General features: G+C 43.3%; 1 protein-coding gene and 2 pseudogenes across 2 annotated transcripts in view; 2 read left to right on the forward strand and 1 right to left on the reverse strand.

Annotated features, from left to right (window-relative positions):
- MAPK9 (mitogen-activated protein kinase 9) overlaps window positions 1-19,792 on the reverse strand; it is a 94,052-nt gene extending 74,260 nt beyond the window's left edge. For both annotated transcript variants that reach the window (XM_006877252.1, XM_006877253.1), the window contains exon 1: window positions 19,576-19,792. The gene's annotated coding sequence lies outside the window, so the exon portion shown is untranslated. The remainder of the gene's footprint in view (window positions 1-19,575) is intronic.
- On the forward strand, window positions 9,728-10,137 carry LOC102839937 (annotated as a pseudogene).
- Window positions 14,595-15,000, forward strand: LOC102836065 (annotated as a pseudogene).
- Window positions 19,793-22,277: the final 2,485 nt, after the last annotated feature.

The following is a 22,277-nucleotide window of genomic DNA, read 5'->3' on the forward strand; positions in this document are numbered from 1 at the left end:
TTAAGTCTAAGAAAATTTACCTTGACATCTATGGTACTATTTTGTATAAGAAAGTACTAAGTATTATAGGAGATATAGCAAGATCAGCCAGGAAATAGTTTTGAAATAGCATATAATTCACTATTTGGGAAGAGAAATTTGAGGAATAAATCCACTACCTAGATTATAATACAAGGTATAATAAAAATAAAGATGAGTGATAAGCAAAATGTAAACAAAATACTTGAAGGAAAAAGGCCAAAGAAATCTTGTCCACTGGCAGACTGAAGACTTCCAGACAAGCTTCACAGGGACCACAGTGGCATCTTCTTTCTTTGTCAGAGATATACAGTAGGGCCACAGAGTTTTGACTAATTATGTACAGACATGGGGGTTCACATAGAAGGAACACAGAGCTCAGACTTGTGTACAGACACAGACAACCACTCACTAGGGGTTGTTGTTTTAGTTAGGTGCCATTGAGTCGGAACCGACTCATAGTGACCCTATGCACAGCAGACCGAACACCGCCCGATCCTGGGCAACCTCACTACTGTTGCCACGCTTGAGTCCATCGATGCTGCCACCTGGCCAATCCATCTCATTGGGGGTCTTCATCTTTTTCTCTGACCCACCACCTTATCAAACATGATATCCTTCTCCAGTGACTGGTCCCTCCTGACAATATGTCAGAAGTATGAGAGACAAAGTTTGGCCATCCTGGCCTCCAAGGAGCACTCTGGCTGCACTTCTTCCAAAATGGATCTATTGGTTCTTTTGGCAGCCTATGGCACTTTCAATATTCTCCTCCAACCCCATAACTCAAAAGCATCATTGTTCTACAGTCTTCCTTATTCATTGTCCAGCTTTCGCATGCATATGAGGTTACTGAAAATACCATGGCTTGGGTCAGGCGCAACTTAGTCCTCAAGCTGACATCTTTGCTCTTTAACACTTTAAAAAGGTTCTGTGCAGATTTGCCTAATGCAATGCGTTGTTTGATTTCTTGACTGCTGCTTCAGTGTTGATAGTTGATCCAAGAAGAATGAAGTCACTGACAACTTCAATCTTTTCTCCATTGATAAGAATGTTGTTTATTGGTTCAGTGGTGAGGATTTTTGTTTCTTTACATTGAGATGTAATCCATACCAAAGGCTGTGCTCTTTGATCTTCATCAGTAAATATTTTAAGTCCTCTTCACTTTCAGCCAGCAAGGTTGTATCATCAGCATATCGCAGGTTATTAATGAGTCTTCCTTCAATCCTGATGCCACGTTTTTCTTCATATAACCCAGCTTCTCAGATTATTTTCTCAGCATACAGGTAGAATAAGTATGGTGAAAGAATACAATCCTGTCGCACACCTTTCTCAATTTTAAACCATTCAGTGGATGGAGAGCCCCAAATGACTGTATACAGATACAGAGAATCACACAGTAGGGACACAGAGCTCAGACTACGTGCAGAGACGGTGGACAACACAGTTCTGCCAGTAGGGCACCCAAAAGTTAGAGACAAGACTTGGTGAAAGGTAGGCAGGTAGCCACTATGTCCCACACTATCAGGAGCAGCAGAGGCTTTGCACCAAGATCTCTGGTGACTGATACAACATGTACTGAGAACTCTCTGCTGACCAGGCCTATGCTAGAACAAAGTGTCTATCCTCAGGGAGCTTACATCCGGACACATCAGAAGGGGAGTCCAGAGGATACAAGGAAGAGAACAGCACGTATAGTGGCAGAGGGGCATTCTGAGCATGACAAGTCATTTGAGATTCAGTTTTGCTGGGTAGTAGGATCGCTATGAATCAGAACTGACTATAAGGCAATGGGGGGTTTTGGTGTGTTTTGTTGTTTGGCTGAGGTGGAGGAGTGTAAAGCTGAAGACAGAAAATGAGGCTAGATCACCACAGGCCCTGTAAGTCACTCAAAGGCATCTGGGCTTGGACCTGAGGGCTGTGGAGCCACCAGAACAGGAGAGGCACATGATCAGATTTGATGTGCAGAGAGATTATTCAGGAAATCAAAACAAGAAGAAAGAGAGATCACGCAAAAAATGACAGTGTCTGCACAGAGGTAGCAGCAGCTGGTGAAGAGAAGGAAATGCATGGCTTGGAGGAACATATGGGACTTGCTGACTTGGTGGAGACAGGGAGGGATAAGGGTGAAGCAGATGGAAGCAAGCAGGAGATATCTACAGAGAGCTCATGAATTCAACTTTGGTCAGGTGAAGGCTGCAATGCCTAAGGGACAAGCAATATGAGTGTGGCATAGGCTGCTCAGACTCCAGGATTCATTTCCCCTTCTTCTTTTAGTACAAAGGGCCTTCAAAAACTTTGTGAAAATTACATTATCTTTCAATTCCATTTTTTCCACAAACTTTTTAAAGCCCTCTCATAACAGAAGCTTCCTCAATTTAGTTGGACAAATAACTCTCCAACTAGAGTCTGCAGCTGGCAGCCAGGTGTGGGCAAAGAGATATAAGCAGAAGTGAGGCATGCTACCTCTAGATCACTTGTTCACAGAAAGTTGTTTGCCTCCCAACCTATCTTTCTCCTTCGCTTCTGAGTGGGGGAATCAGCTTAGACCCCGAAACAAAAGCTACAGAGCTGCCTACTGGCTGAATTCGGAATGATCCTGTGTCATAGAAGCTCCTGCCCTTCAAAACCTACCCCCACTGGGATTGACACAGACAAATAAATCTCAACCTCCTTGAGCAGTTCCTATACACTTTTTGCTACAGCTCCTTACAACCTATACTAGGACTAAACCAAAACTAAAAGCCACAGCCATCAAGTCTATTCCTACTCATTGTTATTAAGTGGCATTGGGTCTGTTCTGACTCATACCGACTCTGTATAGGGTTTTCCAAGGAGCAACTGGTGGGTTTGAACTTTCTGGTTAGCAGTTAAGTGCTTATTAGGACAATAAACATCACACCAGGACTCCACTCATAGCAACCTTACATAGGGTTTCTGAGACTGTAAATCTTTACGGGAGCAGACAGCCTCATCGGTAAATCTTTATGGGAGCAGAGCAACTTTGGGTTTGAACCACTGACCTTGCAGTTAGCAGCTGCATGCCTACTCCATAGCACCACCAGGACTCCTTTATACCCTGACTGGTATGATAACAGGGTCCTGGTGTGTCGCTGTAGGATAATGCACTCAACAGCAAAGTCTGTTTGAACTGCACTGCTCCATAGAAACCCTATAGAGCCGATATGAATCAGAACTGACTCTAAAGCACTAACAACAAGTATTTTAATATTACATTGTTGTTGTTAAGTGTCATCAAGTCATTTCCGACCCTTAGCAACCCTGTAGGAGGTTTCCAAGGAGCGACTGATGAGCTTGAACGACCGACCTGCAGTTCTGACCTTGCAGTCCAGCACATTAGCCTGCAGTGCCATACCAGGACTCCTAGGGGTGAGTTAATTAAATATTTGACCAAATATAACAAGCTAATTTTCAAGTTGATAATTTTTTATGACCCACAAATGAAGTTATAAATATCCAAATGGCTCTTGGCAGAAAAAAAGTTCCCCACCACTGCTATACAGGATTATGTAAGTCAGAATTGACTTGATAGCAGTGGGTAGGCCTTTATTAGGCAGTAAAAAAAAAAAAAAAAAAAATCCATGTGATGTTACATGTGATGAAATCTAAAATTCATGAGGATACTAATTAACAAAAGAGAGAACCTGTCAAAGTCACCTTCTCTGTCAAGCCTGGGCTTCCTGACAGCAAGAGAAAGACCCTCAAGGCAACCTGAGAATTAATGTAATTTAGCTATTAGTGAATCAACTCTGTTGAGATTTTATTTCAGCAAAATACAACATCAGCTTGGCTCAGAAAATGGTTTTACAAGCAGGGAGGTAAAAGTACTCTTCATGTAACTGACCAGATTTCCAACAAACTGGCCTGTACTCACTGCCTCTGCTTCCTAAAGCAGTGGTTACTGGTTCCTCACCCTTGGCTCCCACAGGGTACTGCTATTTCACTCATCAATAGTTCAACATGGGGCTTTGCTTTTCACTGCTTGTGCTCTATTGCAGCACCCCTCAGGCTTCTTGCACTATTCTTTATCTTTTCACAGGCTGGCCTCCCTGCCCCTCAGGAGCTCCTCAGAAACAGGAAGGGCCTGTCCTACTTGGCTTTGTCTCCCCAGCAATTTGTGTCACACTGTACTCTCACACAGCACTGACCAATAACTGTCAGTGGACAAGGCAATGTTCAGTGCCCGCCAAGTGATTCGCTTGAAGCAGCTCACATGGGACATATTCTGCTCCTTGTGCTTTTCCAGCCCAAGAACTGGGGAGGGAACTCCTTAGGGCAGGCACTGGCATAGCCTTTGCTGAAGGCAGCTGGTTCCTCATCCTTGCCACACTGCTTCTGGGAATGCTTGCTAAGTTGCATGCTTTCATATACAATATCTCTTTCTCTGTTGATGTTGTTGTTAAGTGCTGTTGAGTCGGTTCCAACTCATAGCAACCCTATATAGGGTTTCCAAGGAGCAGCTGATGGGTTTGATCTGCCAACCTTGTGGTCCAATGCTTATCCTCCAGTGTCACACCAAAACTCTTGCAGAATGAATCACTTACAGGATACCAGTATAGTATCTACCCATTCTCTGGATTCCTGGTATGACACTGGAGGATAACCATGGACTGCTAATCACAAGACTGGCAGTTCAAACCTACCAGCCACTCGTGGGAAACCATATATTAGGTTACTATGAGTCAGAACCAACTCGATGGCACTTAACAACTCTACATAAATATTGGGCAGGAGGAACTTTCTACCTCTTCAAGCTTGAGTATGAAATACTACTTTACTTTTTAAAATGTCTCCACCTTGACCTGGTTGGCCAGCAGTATGGCAAGACCAGGGGACTCCTGGGCCCAGAGGCAGTGACATGGCCACAGAGGACTAGAGCGGAGAGTGATACATGTAGCTGATATAAAGTGAGGGGAGATGCACAAGAACAACCATACTTGCGATAGTACCCATTTGACCTGGCTTCAATGTCTGGATGATCAGAACTCAACTAAAAGAAGAAAGAAGAGGGAAAAAAAGAGTAACCCACTACACTTTGATGAACTTTACCTATACTTACAGATGCAGCAGTTTGAAACTACCAGCTGTTCTGTGGGAGAAAGATGAGGCGTTTCTGCTCCCGTAAAGATTTACAGCCTCGGAAACCCTGTATAGGGTCGCTATGAGTCAGAACTGACTCCAAGGCACACAGCCACCAGCCATGGATGTAGTAGCTCAAAAAAGGGAACAATTTACAGTGAGGATCACTCCCACACCCTCAGTACTAAGGGTTGACAGGGATGGGCAACTTAAGACATTGGCTACCCAAAATGGGGTGGCCTATAAAGTCCTGGTGTGGCGCTGTGAGCTAATGCATCAGACTGCAAAACTGTTTGAACTGCAAGGTCGGCGGTTTAGCTTACCAGCTGCTCCTCGGAAACCCTATACAGGGCCGCTATGGGTTGGATTTAACTCAACGGCACTTAACAACAATAATATAAAGGTAAGAAGTGACTGGTTTACAAACTTTCAAGAGGGAGCCTAGTTCCAGATAGGGTGGGGGAAGGTAGAATCTCAACTGAATGGTTTCCAATCTGTTGGGACCGTGGTGGCGAAAGGAAAGGGGGATAAGACTCTTGTGGTACAACAGTGAATATGTGCCATCAGGACTGACTGTGAGGGTAGGAAATACAGGTAGATGCTTTTTGACAAAAGGAGTATGCAGCCCAAGAGCAGAGGTCCCTGGGACCATCAAGTGAGAAGAACGGAGAGCGGGACCCTATCCAGAGAGACAGTGACGCTAGGGATGGCGACAGAGACTTGGACAGATGGAGTGCCTGGGGACACTGGACTCAGGGAGGGAGAGGGGCTGTGTGCTGATGGCTGAGGGGGGTGGAGCTGTGGGGTGTACCCTTTGGTTATCTGATGATGCATGGAGGGGACTGTAATCATTGCAATGAAATGAAATATGATAGGATGAATGTAAAACTGATGTTCTCCCATGTAAACCTCACACACAAAAAAGGGAAAAAAAGGTAGACAGGAAGCAGGCGTCTGTGAGTTCATGTTATTTGTGGAGAAATAATTTGGAAAAGGAGTAAAAATGATTGCACAACTTGATATAATCAATATCACTGAATTGTATATGTAGAAATTGTTGGATATGTTTTACATTGTATATTTTCAAAAACAACAAAAAATAGATTTTATTAAAAAGATCTGGATCTGTCCACAAAAAATCTATACACGAATATTCAGAGCAGAATTATTTAAAATAGCCCCAAATGGAAACAATCCAATGTCCTTTAACAGATAAATGTTTAAACAAACTGTTATATCCTTACCATGGAATACTGGTGGTGGTGGTTATGTACCATGGAGTTGGTTCTGACTCATAGCGACCCTCCATGTACATGGTTTTCGAGGCTATAAATCTTTATGGGAGCAGAATGCCTTATCTTTCTCCCATGGAACAGCTGGTAGTTTCGAACTGCTGACCTTAAGGTTCGCAGCCCGATTCATAACTACTTAGCAATAAAAGGGAATGGATTATTGGTACATACAACTGGGATGGATCTTAAGGGCACTGATGTTGCTGCTGCTGTTGCATGCCACTGAGTTGGTCCTGACTCATAGTGACCGTGTATAGGGTTTCTGAGGCTGTAAATGTTTATGGGAGCAGAAAACTTCATCTTTCTGCTGTGGAGAGACTGGTAGATTCAATCTACTGACCTTGCAGTTAGCAACTCAATATGTAACCCACTATGCTACCAGGGCATTAGCCCAAGTGAAAGAATCCAATCCCAAAGGTCACATATTATATGATTCAACTTGTACAATATTCTTGAAATGATAAAATTATAGAGATGCAGAAGAGATTAATGGCTGCCAAAGATTAGAAACACGGAGTGGGGCATGTATATGAATATAAAGAGTAGCATGAGGAAGATCTTTGCGGTGATTGCATAGTTCTGTGGTTACGGGATTTCCCTTCCATCGGTAATAAAATGGCATTGTACCCATGCTAATTTGCTGGTTTTGATATTGTACTACAATTATATAAAAATACAACCACTGGGAGAAACTGGGTGAAGGTTACACAGGATCCCTCTGTACTATTTTTGCTACTTCTTGTGAATCTCTTATTATTTTGAATTAAAAAGTTAAAAGAAAAAGAGAATTGTTGAGACTATGCAGCAATTATAGCAGGGTCTTGTTTGAATTCCTTCAACAGTGACGAACTGCCTTTAGAATAAAATTCAAACCCTTAACACAGTGTCACAGACTCTGCACACCCTGGTCGTTGTCCATATCAAACACTAGCCACTGATCACCTTCAAGCCTCTGCCTGAATGGTCTCCTCTGCCTAAATGGATTCCTTTTCTTTTTGTTCTCCTGGTCACACTGCAACCTCCTCTGGGAAGTTTTCCTCTATCGTCTTTCCCTTCAAATTGTGCTAGGCATGCCCCACAAACCCACCTTTTTTTTTTTTGCTACCAGGACCTACTTTTATTTTATACTGCGTTGCAAGTCTGTTTCCACTTCTACTTTGTATGCTCCCTCTGGGCAGAAAATGTGTCTCATTTCTTTCTCAATACCCAAGTAATTACACAGTGGGTGTCTAGTGAACACTTGTTAAAGGAAAGAGAGAATAAATGCAGGAGAGCAGTGTGGTGTAGCGATTAGGGTCAGGATTATGGAGTCAGAATCTCAAGTCTGTCACTCAGCTGGGTGACAGTGGGTAAATGACTTACACTCACTTGTTAAGCAAGAATGAGCACAGAATTAATTTCAAGAAAGTACTGTGCTCAGCACACGTTAAGTGCCCAATGGTGACTGCGATGAGGACAGATTTGATTATCATCACACCCATTTTACTTAAATTGGTCCCCAAACAAAACCGTTTTCTGAAGGTATGAACTAAAATCTAGTGAGTGCAAAAGCAGATTATTTGACTATTACGTGTGTGACAGTTAAACATTTTGTGTCAACTTGACTGAACTAGGATTTTTGGTAGTTTGGCAGTTATACCCCTCTCCCTATGATGACATCTAATACAATGTAATCAAATCAATGATGAGTTCTGCAATGAGCAGTCAATCAATTGAAAAGACACTTCCTCAGGGGTGTGGCCTACATCCAATATACTGGACACTCAAGCAAGGCTTGCTTGCTCTCTCTTAGGTCTGGATCTTGCATCTGACTCATTCTCTGACCTCCAGTTTTTTGGACTTGAGCCAGTGGTCTGCTCCATTACCACTGATCCTAGTGCCATCAGCAGCCTGCCTTCTTATCTGCCAGACCTGCCTACCTGTCGTCTGATCTGCCAATCTTGATTCATTCATCCATTCTGCAGTGTAACAACTGACCCACAGATCTGGGGTTGTCCACCTCTACAACTGAGTGAGCCTTGATAGAAAACACTCTTTTTTGTTGTTGTTAAGGGCTGTTGACTTGATTCTGACTCATAACCACCTTGTATAGGATTTCCAAGGACAAGCTAGTGGGTTTGAACTGTAGACCTTGTGGTTTGCAGTCCAGTGCTTATCCTCCAGTGCCACATTAGGAGTCCACACCTCTCTTAATATATACATATATAAGCTTCACTGTTTTGCTTCTCTAGAGAACCCAGCCTAAGACACTATATAAGCACCTCAGTGAAAGACAAATAGAAGACAATTATTCGTAGAATTTTCTTTTCACTCTAAGATGCAGGCAGATGATGTTTGAGAAAACCTGAAGATAATTCTAAAATATTCTTTAAGACACCTGCTTTACAATATAGCCAATACATTCTTCAATACAAGTAAGAGTTGGTGAAGCCAATTTTGATTATTGTCATGGGTTAGTGCTTATGTGTTTGAACTGGATCAATCTATTACCAAGGTTGCACCCCCACAACTAGTTATGCAAAAACCAAACAAGGAATGGCATCCCTTTAGATAAATAATATTTAAACTATCTGAAAAAGTGTATCAAATCACTCACAGTTTTGTAGAAACATACGCTTTTACTAGGAGAAGTTATTTAAAAGCAATGTCACGGTGGAGGAAGGATTTTTTTAAAATATGCTTTTTAAAGCTTATGAACTTTGAAAGATATAACAGTGGGTTTCTATTCACCTGGAGCAACAGAGGAAGACAGAAACTCAAGGAACAGAGAAGCAACTACACGATAAGAGTAATTGTTGTTAAGTGCTGTCGAATTAATTCTGACTCATAGTGACCCAGTATATAGTTTTTGAGGAGCGGTTGGTGGGTTTGAACCACTGACCTTGTGGTTAGTAGTTCAGTGCTTATCCTACAGCGCCACACCAGGACTCAGCCTCCATGCTTCCTGGAGGACCACTGCTTCCTGAAGGACCAAAAAAATTGGATGGTGCTGAGATACCATTACCAAATGTTTTAATCAGGAATACAACAGACAGATCCTGATAGAAAGGGAAAAAAAACATGAAACAGAACTTCAAATTCCCAAAGACTACAGACTTATTGGACCCATGGAGGCTGGAGAAACCTCTGACTATTGCTCTAGAATACTCTTTAAGCCTTTAGGCCATACTAATCTCTGAAGTCATTTATAAACAAATAATTGAGCTAAAAAAACAATGAATGACCTTTCCCTTTGGCTTCCCCCTTCCCCCCACACCCCACATTATCCCTTTCCAGCTCTTGAGCTTCTCTCAGAACCCTGGCACCAGAGAGAGACCGAGATGGTAGATGAGATCGTCAAGGCTCAGGCTGCCTGGCCTGATGACAATAAATTTTGGGAAGATCATCTGCAGGTAAATCCCAGCCAATTCATTTCAAGGATGGCTGGTGTCTTGTTTTCTATGATATTTCCCCTCAAGCATAAACACATTTTCTGATGATACCTAAGAAGCATATTTCCTAGATTTCTGTAGCAAAAGGTGATGATGAAAATCTTCTCAGGCATTTAATGATGGTTGTCAAGAAATGTGCGGCTGATGTGGGCCTGAAAAAGGGTTATCGAATGGTGATGAATGAAGGTTCTGATGGAGAACAGTCTGTCTACCATGTTCATCTTCATGTTATTGGAGGTCAGCAGATGACCTGGCCTCCTGGGCAAAGCATACTTTGGGGATACTTGTCCCTTATCTAGGCAATGATCAGGTTGGCAAGTTCAAATATGTTAAAACGGTACTTTTTTTTCCCCCCTATATATGGAGAGATTAAGGAAATTAAAAAGCAAACAAAAACCCATACATAATAAAAGACATTGCTCCATGGAATGCCATCCTTAAATGTGTGCTTTAAAAAAAAACAAACATCTATATGAGACCAAAGGGACAACAGTACATCTAAAAACATACTTGAAAAAAAACTTGAAAATTTTAGGGGGCAGCGAGTCCAAATGACTGGGAGTACAACAATTAGAGCAGCAGCAACAAGGAGAATGTTGGGGAGCATGGTGGCTCCATACGCTAAGCATGGGACTGCGAACCACAAGGCCAGCAGTTTGAGCCTATCAGCTGCTCTGAGGGAGAATTATGAAACTTTCTGCTCCCGCAAAGATTTGAAGCCTCAGAAACCCTATGTACGGTTGTTATGAGTCAGAAAGGACTCAACAGAACTTAACAAAAAAGGAGAATGTTGACAAGGTGAAGAATATAACCAATGTTACTGAAGAGCATGTATAGAAATTGTTGACTAGGAGCACTCTTTGATGTGTAGCACATTTCTATTGTAAGGTAAAGGACTTGGCTTGACCCAAAGAAAGGTGGCCTTTATCTTTAGTTTATGTGAAATCACTCTTGGTGTAACTAGGATACCTTCAGACAGGGCTTCCAGTCCTTACCTGGAGATTTCTATTGGCCAGACCAGAAAAGACTTACCTTCTTGCTGTCAGGTACTGTCCATTTAGTTCTGACTCATAGCGACCCTATGCACAACAGAACTAAACACTTCCTGGCCCTATGCCATCCTCACAATTCGTTGTTACATTTGAGCCCACTGCTTCAGCCACTGTTTCAGCCTGGGAGGTCAATATCAACTAACCTCAGGAGGCATGATGTGTTCTATCATAAAGGATTGGCCAATAAATGCTTGAAACTCTATGGCTCAGAGAGCTTCCTGGTCTACAAAGGGAGGGTGAGGTGCCCTTTCTGAGGTACTGCAGCTTTGCACTGGGAACTCTTGCCAACGTGTCTCTTTCTTACAATGACTGTGACTTTTACATTTTACAATAATAAAACAAGTAGTTGTAAATTTTTTTATAAAACTACTTTTAAGCAAATCCCCATGTTTCTCTACCCTAGCCTATGGAAAAACAAATTTTTGGCATACCACTAAAAGTTGTTTTATACTGGTTCATGCTACTAACAGAAAAATAATTTAGTTACAGAAATACTTCAAATTACAACTTCCTAACAGCCAAGAACCTCTTTAACACAAATAGAGCTAAAGGAAAAAAAAAATGTAAACAATCTAATTTGTAATTTATATAGTCTTAGAACCTATTTTTATTATTCCTGAAATATCTTAAAAGTTTGCACAAAATAAACTAAACCAAACCCACTGCCACTGAGTCGATTCTGACTCAGAGTTTCCAAGACTGTCAATCTTTATAGAAGCAGATGGCCTCATTTTTCTCCCAAAAAGTAGCTGGTAGGTTTGAACTGCCAAACTGTTGGTTAGCAGCCCAACCCCTAACCATAGTGTTGTTGTTGTTGTTAAGTGCCACTGAGTCGGCTCCGACTCATAGCGACTGTATGGGGTTTCCAAGAAGCCTCTGGTGAGCCTGAACTGCTGACCTTGGTTCAAACCAACTTTGCAGTCCAGCGCATTAACTCATAGCACCACACCAGGACTCCACAGAATACAAAGGTAAAATTAGCTGGCAAAGAACAACATATCTGTGTTGGAAGAAGTGCAGCCAGAGTGCTCCTTGGAGGCCAAGATGACCAAACTTTGTCTCTCATACTTCGGATATATTATTAGGAGGGACCAGTCACTGGAGAAGGATATCGTGGAGGGACCAGTCACTGGAGAAGGATATCGTGTTCGGTAAGGTGGAGGGTCAGAGAATGAGAGGAAGATCCCCAGTTAGCTGGATTGGCAAAGTGGCGGCATCAATGGGCTCAAGTGTGGCAACAATTGTGAAGTTGGCCCAGGATCAGGCAATGTTTCGTTCTGTTGTGTATAGATAGGGTCACTATGAGTCGGTACTGATTCACTGACACCTAACAACAACAACATACAGCAGAGAATGCTAGCACCAATGAAAGCGTCTCCCCAAGACTGAGTAAGATGATAAAAGGACAAATTATTGTATCTGATTAAGCCTCGTCCAGATCCAACTACTGACTTTCAGAAACACACAGAAAACATCAAATTATACTGCAGAAATGACAAAAGCAAAAGTGTGGGAATGCTATTGTTATTGTGAAATGCTGTTGAGTCGACTCCGACCTATAGCGACCCTGCCTAGGGTTTCCGCGGAGCAGCTAAGCTTGAACCACCAACTTTGCAGTTCAAACAGCTTTGCAGTCTGGCGCATTAACCCACAGTGCCAAACCAGGATGTGCAAATGTTATAAGACAGCCCAATTTCCTCAATAAATAAACTACAAGGCATAGAAATGCCATGTCATTTTCTTTGCTAAGTGCCATCAAGTAGGTTCTGACTCATAGTAACCCTATATAGGGTTTCTGAAGAGAAGCTGATGGGTTTGAAACATTAATGTGTGGTTAGCAGTCCAGTGCTTACGTTACAGCATCACACTAGGACTCCAACCATTATAACCCAGCAATTCTACTCCTAGGTATATATCCAAAAGATGAGAAAACAGGAACTCAAACAGATACTTATACATCCAAGTATATTACATATAACATTATTCATAGGAGCCACAAGGTGAAAACAACTCAAGTGTCTATCAACAGATGAATAAATGGTGGTGGAGTCGGTTCTGACTTATAGTGACTCTCCATAGTGTTTCCTAGGCTGTATATCTTCATGAGAGCAGAAAGTCTGATCTTTCTCGCACAGAGCAGTTAGCAAATTTGAATTGTTGACCTTGCGGCAACCCAACTCATAATCCACTAAGCTACCAGAGCTGCTTAGATGAACGGATAAATATAGTATGTTCATATGTGGTTGTTGTTGTTGTTAAGTACCATCGAGTTGGTTCTGATTCATAGCAACCCTGTACAGGGTTGAAAAGGTTTTAAATCTTCAAGGGAGCAGAAAGTCTCAGGCCTTGTGGTTTGCAGTCTAGTACTTATAGTATAGAGCTACCATCTTCCCAGTATATTCATATAACAGAATATTGTTGTTATTAAGTGCCATCAAGTTAGTCCCAACTCATATTGACCCTGTATAGGGTTTCTGAGGAGCAGCTGGTGGATTTGAACAGCCAACTTTGAGTTTCTAAGTCTAGTGCTGATACTGCAACACCACATCAGGAGTCACAATGGAATGTTACTGTTGTTAAGTGTCATTGAGTCAGTTGTGACCCATAGTGACCCTGTATAGGGTTTCTAAGGAGCAACTGGTGGGTTTGAACTCCTGATCTTGCAGTTCAAAATTGACCTTGCATTATGGGTTTCTGATACATGCTACAACAAAGGATAAACTTTGAAAAAAATTATGCTAAGTGAAATGATAGGAGTAAGATGATAAAAGGACAAATTATTTTATGTCAGAACCAACTCGCCACCACTTAACAACAATGACTTGTGTGAAATACCTAGAATAGGCAATTGCACACAGACTAAAGCTTACTAGTGGTAACCAGGGGTGGGTGGAAAAGGGAAATGGGGAGTTATTGCTTAACGGGAACTGACTTTCTGGTAAAGTGATTAAAAAAAAAAAATGGAAATAGTGGTGATGGCTGTACAGGATGATTATTGTCACTGAATTACACATGTAAAAATTGTTGAAACATTTTGTTAAATATATTTCAGCACAGATATTTTTTAAACCATCCCCCAAAAATTCAAAATCCATGCTGTTTCATTATGACTCCTAACAACTCTATAGGATAGAGTCGAATTGCCCATAGGGTTTCCAAGGTTGTAAATCTTTATGGACACGGACTGCCATATTTTCTTGCACAGAACAGCTGATGGGTTTGAACCACCCACATTTTGGCTGGCAGCAGAGCACTTTAACCACTATACCACCACGGCTCATCTTTAACAAGGAAAACAAAAAAGAAATGGAAAGAGAATCCACAATTAAAGGAAACTTACAAGATGCATCAGCCAATCATAACATATGGACCTTAGCTGGAAACTGATTCACATAAACTGGTTTTTAAAAAAACTACAGATTTCATAGAGCAATTGAAAATTTTAATACAGATAGGCTATCTGATGATATTTTAAAGAATTCTTCCTTTTTCAACTTAAAAAGAATCCTTAGTTTCAAAGACATGTTTTAAAATTCCAGAATGGCTTTCACTGCCACCATGTTGTTGTTAAGCGCTATTGAGCTGGTTCCAATGCAGAGAGATCCTGTATAGAGTTTCCAAGGACTGGCTAGTGAGTTTGAACCTTGTGATTGGCAGTCCAGTGCTTATCCTATAGCGCCACACCAGTACTCCTCGCTGCCACCATGTCACCTGTAACAAAGCTTGTAGCCAAGAAGAGCAAAAGTTAAACAAAAAGGAAGCAGGTTCTGAAATTCACCCTTGATTGCACCACCCCTCTCCAACCCCCACTGAAGAAGATCAAGTCTTGGATGCTGCCAATTTTTAACAGTTTCTTCAAGACAGAATCAAGGTTAATGGGGAAGCTGCTGGTAATCTCAGTGGGAGGGTTGTAACCACTAAAAGCAGAAAGCAAATTTACTGTAATCTCCGAAATACCTTTTTCCAAAATATATTTGAAATATTTCACAAAAAATACTTGAAGAAATCATTTATGTAGATTGGTTGTGTATACTTGCTAACAGCAAAGAAAGTTATGAATGATACTAATTCCAAGTCAACCATGACCCAAAAGAGGAAGATGAGGATTAATTTAAAACTCATTTATTTGGAATATTTTGTATAAATCTTTGAATAAAACTTGGGAATCAAAAAGGTGGATATCATGGTATCCATGCAGTGGTGGACTACACAGAAAATCAGCAATCATAGGGAAAGGGCTTTACTTGGTGTCTACTCACTCACTTACAATTGTTTTCTTCCTTGGAATCTTCAGTTCTCAGGCAGTTTGCAGTGCCTTTAAGGGATGATGTGACACTGATCGAGTAGATGAGGGTGCAGATATATGAGCTTCAGTTAGTCACTATTTTATTTTAAAAATTTAACAGTCAATTTCATCTGATGCTTTTTTCAAAGAGAAAGATTCAGGAATACAAACACCAAAAACAACTGCTGACAAGTTGATTCTGACTCATAGAGACCCTATAGAACACAGCATAACTTCCTCATAGGATTCCCAAAGCTGTAAATCTTTATCGAAGCAGAGTACTGCATCTTTCTACTGAGGAATGGCTGGTGGGTTCAAATCATCGACCTTCTGGTTACCAGCTGAGTACTTCAACTACTGAACCACCAGGATTACTTCAAATCCACCAGTTGCTCCTCAGAAACCCTATAGTGTCGCTGTGAGTCAGAACTGATTCAACAGCACTTAACAAGAAGTCAATTTCATCTGATGCTTTTTCTCAAAGAGAAAAGATTCAGGAATACAAACAAAGCAACTCCTAATTCATTCAAAGCAAAACAAGTCGGGGATTAATTTTAAACTGATTTATCTTTTTGGAGGTTCTCTTCTTGTGGGGAAATGTCAGTGTTAATAAAAATGCAGCTTTCTGGAGCACCTGTATTATTTTAGTTTTTGATTACTTTTACTTTTTACAAAACTGTTACGTGTATCCTCCCTTTTTCTTCCTAAAGAAATGAAAGGTATTCCAATAAAAAATTAATCATTGAAATATAAGAGTAGTTAGGATCTGCTTGAAAATAATATTGGGGAGAGAGAAGGTGTAAAATGAATATGATTTGAAGTGAAAGAAGACTGGCCAGGAGTTATAAAGTGTTGAAGCTGGATACTATTCAGTTTATTTTTATGTATATTTGAAAGTCACCATAGTCAACAGTCAAAATTAAAAATCCTTATAGTAAAACTAATTTACATAATCACAAATTGACAAGTATTCATTTAGTTATTTGACTTCTGGTGTGGCTCTGTAAGGTCAGCCCCAGACTTCAAACCACAAGGTGGGCAGTTCAAACCCACCAGTTGCTCCCCGGAAACCCTGTACAGAATTATGAGTCAGAACTGACTTGACAGCACTTAACAACCAGGAAGATTAGTAACAATGATACTTTCCCTATCAGGTAGAAGTATAACTACATATTTAGACCAAAAATAGCTACCCTACTGCCAAACCAATAACTTAAGAGGAAAAAAGTGCTTTCTGTTTTACCATATGTATCATGAAACGCATAGTGGTTACAAATCAGGCTGCGAACCTCAAGGTCGGCAGTTCGAAACTACCAGCTGTTCTGCGGAAGAAAGATGAGGCTTTCTGCTCCTGTAAAGGTATGAGTCGGAACCAACTCCACGCTATGGGTCGCTATGAGTCGGAAGCGATTCCACAGCACATAACAACAACATCATGAAAACAATTGGCTTGGGAATGTATTTACTCACTATTCATTGCATCAAAACGTTTCTTTAACCAGAAAACTGCAATGATTTTAAAGAGACAAATATGAAATTTAATTGTACCCTCTAACATTTATTGTTTATTGTTAAGTGTTGTCCAGTTGGTTCCAATTTACAATGACCCTATACAGTGTTTCTGAGAAGCACCTAGTAGGTTGGAACCGCAGACCTTGTGTGGCTCGCATTCCAGTGCTTATCCTATAGTACCACACCAAGAATCCACCACTTATTAAAGGGACCAAATAAACACATTTTAATCTGTCAGCAAATTATTTAAAGTCAAGGCACCTTAAAAATTAAATTCTCAGGCATATCAAAGCTGTCAGAGAAGACGATGACAAAATAGAATTATTTTTAGCCCCTCTGGATCCTTTTGAAGGAAAACCCAAAAGGCATAAACAGAGGAAAACATCATCCTAATTGGACTTCGTGGCAGAAGAGCAATTTAAAAGTCAAAGAGAATACTCAGCCCTTAGGAGTCCTGGAGTAAAGCACTGGACCCCAAGGTTGGCTTAAACTACAAGGTCAGGGGTTCAAATTCACCAGCTGTTCCTTGGAAACCCTATACAGGGTCACTATGCATGGGAACTGACTGAATAGCACATAACAACAACAGGAACCCAGGAAAGAACACTGGATCTAGGAGAGACTTCGGTTCAAATTTCATTTACCAGCTGCTTGATCTAAAGCAAACTGTTCAACCTCTGTAAGCCTCAGTTTCCTTGTCTATAACTGCTACTCCTGGGGCTCCTAACAATTAAATGAGAGAGCCTGGGAGGAAACCTGGCCTCAGGCTACCTTTCCAGCTCTTCTCAGCAATTCCCTCCTACACAGACTGTCATAGAGGTTGAAAAGCCTGCCACCAAGATGAATGAGGCACATATTTTGCTTGGCTCATAGCAGTTTTTTATATACCTGCTTTTGGATTTTTGTTTATGTTTTTTAATTAAGTACTGCCAACATTAAAAATCAGGAGTAAACACAAAACTCTGGAATTCTGGCGTTTAAAAAAATCACAGGGTAGGGGGTTCTGGTCCTTAAGAGGCTCCAGAACTCTATACTCTCTTACATCTGGTTTTATAGGCTGATTCACAACTCCACACTGGGCTAAAGCCCCCTCCACCCCAACCTCTTCATATTTTGGTGCCTCTGCATGCCTGGTAAACTTCTCAGTACCTTTCAAGACCCAACCTGGACACTACCTGGTGCCTCCTCACTACAGCACTCAAAACACTGCACTGGGATGAACACTGTCTGTATGTCTGCTTTCACTGTGGGGCTCCTGAGCTCTCTAGGAGAAGGAACCCTGTTGCCATCTCCTTCTTGTCCCCAAGGATTAGCACAAAACCTGACCTAAATAATGTAGAACTCTGTAAATGCCGACTGAACGAGTAGAAGGAAAACAGAGCTAAAATATCACAAAAAAACTAAGCTTTTATATTGACAGCTTGTTCTGACAGTTACCAAATAAAGAGGTCAAGGACATTCAAATGTTTCACAAAATGAGAACATGCTTCCATCTGCTTACAAGTTTCACAAGTTAATCAGAAGTCACCAAGTGAACAGATAAACTAGAAGCAACAGGCAGGCAGGGTCATTCCTTAGGGCATTCATTCATTCATTTATTCAACTGCTATCGCTAAATACTTACTGTGGGATTTCTAACCCCCTGGGATAGATCAATGAGAAAATCAGACAACTACCTGTTTTCTTTGAGCTTATATCCTAGTGAGAGAAACAAAATATCAACAGACAAACAGAATAGTTTCAAGCAGGGCTTTGAACTGGTTTATTCCGGTTCGACTCCCTGCTGAGAATCTGCACTTCCAACTCAAATACACTTAACCAGAACCCACATTTTAACAAAATGTACCCTAAGAATCCTTTGGGGCTCTATAAGAAACACCAGATGTTCAAATGTAGATTCTGATTCAGTATATTTGGGGTAGAAATGCAAATTCTCAGCAGGGGATTGAACTGGAATGAACCAGTTCCAATCCCGGTGTGAAGCTAGACTATACTCTTAGAAAAAAATTAAACAAAATAAGGGGATAGAATGACTAAAGGAAGAAAGGTGGTGGTCAAAGAAAGTCTCATAGAAAACACTTGACCAGAGATAGCCAGCTGTGGAAAGATCCAGGCAATAACTCCACGCACAGGAAATTGCAAAGGTCCTGAGGTATACAGGCAGCTTGCCATGTTCAAGGCAGGTAAGAAGGTGAGTGGGGACAGGAGCTGTGGGTGGGAAGAGTGGCAGTGAAGGTGGGCAGGACCACTCAGACATTCCCAGGGGCATTGAGTGTGCAAAGACAAGGCACTGGAGACGTTCAGGAGGTGGGGGTTGAGAGGGATGGGGTGGTGCCTGCCACATTCACACCTGCAAGGGGCAGTCTCCTGTTCCATTTCCCACAAATAGGCACTAGGCTTCTATGCTGTCGTCCAAACGCATCCACCGCCATACACCCACCCTATCCAAAAGAGGGAACATTCCCCCCTTTCCTGAAGTGGATATCAAAGAACGGTGAGAGTCAGTGCCTTGGCCAAGGTCGCGGTGACTAGACCCTTAGTAGCTCCTGAGCATCTCGGCTCGTGTGTGCAGCCCCACAGTTGTGAGGGGTGGCGCCCGTCGACCCCTTCCTCGCCCTGTACACCTCCTCACCCGCCGGGCAGGTCTGCGCGGCCAGGCTGGGGAGAGGGCCCACACCTAGGGCGGCTGACAGCCAGGGAAGGAGGGGGCGACTGCGGCAGCCTGGAGGGCAGGGGCGGCGGCCCGGGCCACCGGCGCTCCGCAGGCCCCGGCCCACCCCGCGGCCCCGCGCACCCCGGCCGCGCGCCCTCCCACCGCCCCTTCCCGGAGGGGCCCAGACCGAACAGCCCCCGCTGGGCCTAGCCTGCCAGCCACCCGCCGGTCTCACCTCGCCTCCCCGCTGCCGCGCCAAGAGGAGAGGGCGGGCGGGCGGACTGGCTGCGCCAAGCGCTGGCAGCTCCTGGATCCGAGGCGTCCGAGATCGGTCCGGCAGCCCCGCCCCGATACGCCCCGCCGCCGCCGCCGCCGCAGTGGGTGTGAGGGGCGCCGGGGCGCTTCGACCCTTCCGGTCCGGCCGCCGCCGCCGCCGCCACAGCCGCCGCCGCCGCCGCCGCCACCTGACTGACCGGAGGACTAACCAATCAAGCCTTGGAGAACCGGGTATTTGTGGCCAATCGCGTCAGGGGGTTGGGCCGCTGCTGGACGGTGCAGGCGGAGCGGTAGGCGGAGCCTAGTGCTCGGCCGGGTGCAAAAGGTCTTAGTTTGGGGCACAGTGGGGAGCTGCGCTCCAGGGGTAGTGCAGTTACACTGTCCAAAGGGCTGCTGTACTCGGACTTGCCCCGTGTGTACCCTAGGCAGGAGGCGCAGTCACGGCTCAACCCGATCGCCAAGCCCTGCTAAGAGGGCTGCGATACGACGACCGGACGCGAACCTGGGAGGCAGCGGAGTGGGTGGACAGAAGGGCTTTGATCCCGGCCAGAGGCAGACCCGGCGTGAGCGCCTCACTGCTGTGGGGCTTCGGAGGAACTGGCCTCGGGGCTGTGTGCTCAGGCTCGTAGCGGCCTGGCTTAGATGTGGACGCAGAGCCGGCCCGTTTTGGGGAAAGCTGGGGGAGTCTGGGCGTGTAATGACCTCAGGAGATGTGGGAGGAGGGGTGAGGGGCCTCAGGACTGTGATACTCACTGCTAGGAGAGGCCCTGCGGCGTGCCAGGGTGCGGCCAGAAAACACTTGGGGGTAGATGAGAAGAGATCCTGGGTCAATGAAGTATCCCAGTGAGACAGCCAAAAAGGGGAGGAGAGGATGGACTGATGCATATGGTGGCAGGGAGGCAAATGAACCAAGTCCTGCGTTTCGGACTCAAAGGAATCAAGGAGGTGAGGTCGCAAATGGAGGGGTAGTGCTGGTGGTGCGATGGTTAAAGCTCTTGGCTGTGAATCAGAAGGTGAAAGATTGAACCAACCAGTCCCTCCACGAGGTAATCTGATCCTGTAAAGATATAGCCAGGGAAACCCAATGAGGCTGTTCTACTCTGTCCTGTAAATTCTCTGGAGTCTGTTCACACTTAGGTTCTTTTGAGGCTTCTCTTGCACCCCTCAGGCCCTTTGGGTCAACTAACTGCAGGGTTAGTGTCTAAGACGATGATGGAAGAGTCTAGAGTATCTGGTTCTGCCAGACATGCATTTGGATAAGCAAAGCTCTAAGCGAGGCAGAGGCTGGTCAGTGGGTGAGGTGGGGATGGGAAGTGGAGATGGTGCTTGGAAAAGGGTAACTGTGGAGATGGAGCAGCAGTTCCAGAATGCCAGGGAAAGTTTAGCTTGATAAAGCTCAGTTGTTGACTTTATTTGCATAGAGAGAATCTAGCAACATGGGCTAGCATTACTAAGGCCGGTTGGCTAGAAACAAGTGGCATCAGATACCTTTTAAGATGAGACCTCAATTCACCATAATGCCCACCTAGTGTAGCACTGTAGGATAAGCACTGGACTGCTAACTGCAAAGTCAGCAGTTCAAACCCACCAGCTGCTCCTTGGAAACCCTATACAGGGTCGTTATGAGTCAGAACTGACTTGATGGCACTTTAACAACAACAACAACATAACATTGGAGTCTTGGTGTGGTGCTGTAGGATAAGCACTGGACTGCTAATCACAAGGTCAGCGGCTTCAACCCATCAGCTGCTCCTTGGAAACCCTTTACAGGGTCATTGTGAGTCAAAAAGTCTCAACAGCACACAACAACATAAACTTAAAAAATTTTTTTGATAATATGAAGAGCTGGGATTATGAGTATGGAGCAATTGGAACTCTAAAACATTGCTAGTAGTTTCTTAGAAAGTTCAGCACATGACCTAGCAATGCCCTTCTTATGTATTAATCTGGGGGTGGGGATTATATACCAATGTTTGTTTTTATCGTTAGCACCTAATTCATGTTAACCCCATGCACAAATGCCCTACATACAAAAGATTGGACTGCTGTGACTCATAGGATTTACATTGGCTGATTTCTTGGAAGTAGATTACTAGGCCTCCCTAGTCTGTCTTAATCTAGCTGAAATCTGTTCTACATCACAACAACACTCAAGCCTCAACTGAGTGGTGGCTACACATGAGTTGCATTGTCTGGGAAATGATCCTGGATGTCCCTCATGGAAGGTGAGAATTTTACCACTGAGCCCAATGTTTATAGCAGTTTTATTCATAACAGTCAAAAACTGGAAACAAACTGTATGTCTGTTATCTGGCTAATAGATACATACAAGTTACATCCATATATTGGACAATAAAATAAAATGGAACAACCTACTGACAAGTGTATAACATGAATGTTGTTAAGTGCTGTCCAGTCAATTCCAACTCATAGTGACCCTGTATAGAATTTCCAAGGTTGTATATCTTTGTGGCGTAGTGGTTACGAATTGGGCTGCGAACCTCAGGGTCAGCAGTTCGAAACTACCAGCTGTTCCACGGGAGAAAGATGAGGCTTTCTGCTCCCGTAAAGATTTACAGCTTAGGAAACGCTGTACAGGGTCGCTATGAGTCAGAACCAACTCCACGGCACATAGGAACAACAACATATCTTTGTGGGAGC

The sequence above is a fragment of the Chrysochloris asiatica genome, unplaced genomic scaffold (assembly GCF_000296735.1).
Source record: "Chrysochloris asiatica unplaced genomic scaffold, ChrAsi1.0 scaffold00450, whole genome shotgun sequence".
NCBI classification, from domain to species: Eukaryota; Metazoa; Chordata; class Mammalia; order Afrosoricida; family Chrysochloridae; genus Chrysochloris; species Chrysochloris asiatica.